Source organism: Gadus chalcogrammus, chromosome 10 (assembly GCF_026213295.1).
Source record: "Gadus chalcogrammus isolate NIFS_2021 chromosome 10, NIFS_Gcha_1.0, whole genome shotgun sequence".
In the NCBI taxonomy this organism is placed as follows: Eukaryota; Metazoa; Chordata; class Actinopteri; order Gadiformes; family Gadidae; genus Gadus; species Gadus chalcogrammus.
In genome coordinates this window covers 3,823,936-3,829,466 of record NC_079421.1, presented here as the reverse complement: position 1 = coordinate 3,829,466, position 5,531 = coordinate 3,823,936, and positions in this window count along the sequence as shown.

Sequence of the window (5,531 nt, the reverse complement as noted above, 5' to 3'; positions counted from 1 at the left end):
ATGTGTGAAATTACGAATACATTAGTCGACAAACAAATCACCAGCCAGGTAATTTCTGCTTATTTCTGCTCATATAACTTATTATTATCAGAATAACTTAATAATAAGTTATTAAACTGAATTTGATTTCAAACTACACAAAGTACATCACCATGTTTTATTTTTTACCTGCACTTGTTCATGTGCTCAGAAACCATAAACAGAAGTCACTTGTATGGGATCTGTTAGTATGTTCCAGGGTATCCATGGATTTTAGTTTTCTACCAGGGGTGGCAGTTACATCCACCTACCCCTGTGCGTGGAGCTGTTTTTTATCCAACAGATCTGAACAGGCCGCAATAAAATTCCTCAAGAGGGCAAATGTCTTTGCCCTCATTCATTCACAACGCCCTTTGCACATATACACATGACCAGAACTCACAAATATAATTATTCGCCGATACGCAAAACAGCCGCCTTTAAATTTTGGATAGAACAAAAACAAACTATAAAAAAGTTTTTGTTTTGTTGGTTTGTGGGGGTCACAAGATTTAAATATTATTAAAGTCTATTGGACTGGCTTGTGTGTTGACTATAGTCCCGTTCTTTGGATATTTATTTATTTAGTGGAGCCGCTAATATAGTTTGAAAGGACCACACATGCACAACTAAGCATTGGTACACCATGGGGCTGCTTCACCGCGTTACTGCCCGGCTGGGATTTAGGGAGCTAGGAGCTTGCTTGCACTAAGTCCCCAAGCAAGCTTCAACAAGTGCCAAAAAAATTACGGTAAACCTCAAGTTTAATATTGTGATTGTACCAAGGTTAGCAACAAAATCAAATATATAATCAAGATTTTGTGATAGCGTTTAATTATGTTATTTTTTTTCCACAAGAAATTGCCCTTCATTTAGTTTGGTCTGCTGGTATTAATGACATCCAGCTTTTTAGGTACGATGAAAGATACCACTTTAATCATGAAACAGTGTAATTGTCGCAACCCGTATCCTATTTCTGTTTCACAATATTCTTGACCTCAGACTCTTCCACTTCGGCAAACTGCAGATAACCAAAATAAACATATGCCTGTGCCAAGCTGCATCTCTTTGTTTCTTGCTTCAATTTCCCTGCAAGATGTGTGATAAATACATGATTGATGAAAATAAAAGTTTGATAAGCGTCTCATTAGATGTTTCCGTTGTCTGCGACACAGGGAAATGCGATTAAACCCAAGTGTGGTAATGAAAGGCTGAAGATGGACCGATGGTAATTGCTTAACGTAACTGCCATGTTGGTTGGGTTTTTAGTAAAGTCTAAGGTTGATTATATTAGTGCTGGCTGAATCAGAAGAAGTTCTTTGCATGAAAACTTGTTTTGTACACAACAGGGTTTCGGTTTGTTCACTGAACAAACTGACAAAGGAGCCCTATCCAAGGAGACAGGGCAATCAGATCAAAATAAATCCAGCCTGCCTTGCTTCTGATAGCACATAGTGTTTTCATTGCGTCATCGATGAATATTATAGGTCTGTGTTCCGCATGAAGAGCCCTTGAATGTGGGCCATTCCAGTATCACTTTTTTGCCCCAGGCCAACTCATGAAAGACCTCAGGCAGGTCATTTTTCGGTCATACAATTTGAATAAAGGTCCACACACTCATGCTAAACCAATAACACCATGACAACCAGCAAGGCACATAACTGACACCAATTACTGCACTCATTTGAAGAAGGCATTTACAATGATGTCCTTTATACCAGGGAATAGATTGTGACCCTTTAATCCCATGTATTTTCAATTAATCTGAATAGATTTGACTAGCTGGAGCTCTGGCTGAGCTATTACAGTAATGTGAAATGGTTTTGGCTTTCAAATTTAATTGAAAATGTGGAATTGCCCGACTTTCTAATTCTGGCACTGGTCTGTGGGTGTGTGCGGGTGTGTGCATGTGTTTGTGGGTATTTGGGGTTTTGTGTGTGTGTTCAATAGTGCATTTACAGAGAATGATCCAGGCTTCTCGGAGAATCATCATTTTATTGTCTGGTATAAAGCACCCTTCTCTGTTATTACTGAAAATAAATACATTTATAGAATTCAAACACTCTTCCTCAGGTAACATTGGTTTGCTTTACACACACTACCTTGTGTGTACTTGAAAGTCGTATGTAAGTAACATATCTTCAAATATCCAAACACTTCCTTCCTCATACTGCCACAACCAATTTTTAGGACGCCGATCCTGAACATCTCTGTTTTGTTTTTTCACACACTAGTGAGCTGAAGAGTGAGACCGTTGCTGTAGTACAGAGCTACACACACTAGTGAGCTGAAGACTGAGCCTGTTGCTGTAGTACAGAGCTACACACTAGTGAGCTGAAGAGTGAGACCGTTGCTGTAGTACAGAGCTACACACACTAGTGAGCTGAAGAGTGAGCCTGTTGCTGTAGTACAGAGCTACACACTAGTGAGCTGAAGAGTGAGACCGTTGCTGTAGTACAGAGCTACACACACTAGTGAGCTGAAGAGTGAGACTGTTGCAGCGGTACAGAGCTACACACACTAGTGAGCTGAAGAGTGAGCTTGTTTCTGTAGTACATAGCTACACACACTAGTGAGCTGAAGAGTGAGCTTGTTGCTGTAGTACAGAGCTACACACACTAGTGAGCTGAAGAGTGAGACGGTTGCAGCGGTACAGAGCTACACACACTAGTGAGCAGAAGAGTGAGCTTGTTGCTGTAGTACAGAGCTACACACACTAGTGAACTGAAGAGTGAGCCTGTTGCTGTAGTACAGAGCTACACACACTAGTGAGCTGAAGAGTGAGCCTGTTGCTGTAGTACGCTACACTCACTAGTGAGCTGGGGAGTGAGCCTGTTCCCCCCCATCCTCTCTGGCTGACTCCCCCTGCTTGGAGATTAAACACTGACTGTACTGATGGTGAATGGAATGTGTGCAGTTGGATTTCTCTCCCAACACCCTGGTCTTAACATTCATAACAATGCGACTGTGAGGGTCTTCATCAGTCGGCAGTAGACTCAGTCATAATTGTGTTACTTCAGGCATAGATGTGTGTTACTTCATGCATAGATACTTCATGCATTGATATATAATATAAATTAAAGTCTGGTAGGTATGATTTGGTAGGCCTTTCAGAGGAGGGTTTTGAAGGTATTCTCAATATGTGAATCACAAGTTTTGATGAAACAGGCCTTCCTCTTGTGTGTTTGTTCTGAGCGATCCTCCATGGTTCGTGGCTTCTCAGAAAAGCATCCATGATTCCCTCTGGAAGCAGGAGAAGGAGAAGGTTGGTGAGGATCAAGAATGTCTGAGTAACCCTGAAGCTTCACTTTCTTTTTGCAATATGAGGATTTGTGGGTTTGTTTTATGGTATGGATCTTATGGACCCCCAAAAGGCAGAGGGTTGGCTGGCAAATTAAATTAAACCAAATCTGAGGATTAGTTGTTGCTCTCTCATGGCCTTTTGAAAATGCTTTACTAGCCATTTCACTGGCTGCCCTTTCTATACTCTTCCCTTAGATTCAGAATAATTTAAACAGGGAACAGATAGGACAGATTGAACACTTAACACCAGTCCGTAGAGTTCATATTTTATTTTCTTCTCTTTTTTTAACTCACACATTCACTCACCGACTTGGTTTCTCCCAATACATTTTTTGGGGAAATTTGTTTCTTAGACCTTTTCCTTTAATGTTATATTTTTATGATTCCATCTCTGTCCTTTGTTATCTGAAGGAAAAGAGACTAGGAAAAGAGTAGCTAGGGCAAAGGTAGGATTAAAGATGACAGCCCATCAGGCAACACGTTTGAACAAATAAAGTAAAAGATTGAGATTGAGAAAAATCAGGCCAAGCTACAAAGAAGTCACTACTCACCACCATCAGAAATGACGAAGGTGAGACACAGAGGTACAGAGCCTCAACAGAAAGAGTGGAGAAGAGAGAGCAATAAAAAGGAGAATGATGAGTTGAATTGAGGCATGATTTAATGGTTCAAATGTATGGTCACTGTCTTCCCTACTGAAGTGTGCACTAGTGTGTGCCCACGCCATTGCAAAGAATATGCGGCATGTGGTTTTGGAATGTGAATGTGTGTGCGTTCAGGTAAGTAAAGTAAATGTGTGTGTGCTCTTTGCCTGTATCTGTGTGTCTGTGTGTGTCTTGTGCTCTGCATGTGTGTGTGTGTGTGTTTAGGTAGTGAGGCATGAAGGTGTGCAGGATAATCAGCCGTGCTCAAGAGAGGTGCAGTGAGAGATATGCATCTGGACAAGGCTCTAATTGTCTCCATAGTGATGCTCAGCCAGTTGCTTCGTCCTACTCTTTAATTTCCGTTCATTCCGCTCCTCTGGGCGCAGGCTGGGCGTGTAGAATTAAGTGTGTGTGTGTGTGTGTGTGTGTGTGTGTGTGTGTGTGTGTGTGTGTGTGTGTGTGTGTGTGTGTGTGTGTGTGTGTGGGAGTGAGGCAGCTCTCTTAATATTAATTTTCCTATTCAGTTGATGAATGAGTGTCCAATCAACTGCATCCATGCTACGGAAAATCCCCCAAAAAGAAACAGCGGTGTTGGTCGGTGGACGCGTTGGCTGTGTGAGAAAGCCTTTGTTTTAAATGAAGCCAATCACATAAAGGTTGGAGTCCCTCCCTTCCCCCTGCAGAGCCCATACATCCCTCTGTAATCTTTATTTCAGATGCTGTAGCTCTGATTAAACAAGCAGCACTCCTTGAACACTAATTACTTTAGCTGATGGAACACCCGGCCGTTATCTCACAGTATCGGTGTTGTCGGGCCAAGGTGAAACTCCTGCCCTTGCTCACTAGCAAGGCACACATTTCAACTTACTTGCGTCTATCGGGGCTGGGTAGATGTCCTGTTTTCCAGAACTTTTGATGATGCCTTGGTGTGTAGTTGTACAATCATCTAAGTCATACGTTTGAATCATACTGTCAGTCAGAAACATCATTCTAATGCCAATGTGCAGAGTGCAGCACAAACTATGCAATATATTTCACAGCCAGCACAGATTTTCTTGCAACAAGCCATTTGGTAACATGCAATCTGCATTCCAATTCGTGATTGTAGTTCATTACAAAATATTCAGATAAGGTAAAAAGAAAAAAAGTTCCCTGCCATTACAATTCATAATCCATACCTCCCGTAGTTATAACACTCAGCATCCCCAGTATCAAACTTTCCAGTTAATATGGTCGTACAACAGAATCATCACCTTTTCCCTCCCTTTATCTTAGTCGTTAATGGATTCATATTTTTCGCTGACAAGCTTTTACACTGTGGTTTTCTTAATCCTCCCCTATTAAAATCTAAACCCCTTGTAAGAGTAAAGGATTACAATTTAACGATGTGGGAAATAATAAAATTGTCAGTGTTGAAATGCATTGAGTAATTTTGATGCAGATGCGAGTTTTAAGAAATAAGTTTGACCGGAATTGTTAATAATGCCACGCTAATGTGTAGATGTAGTGAGACGCCGTTAAGAGTGTAGTACTCGCTGATGTGCAGAAAATACATTTAGTGGCATA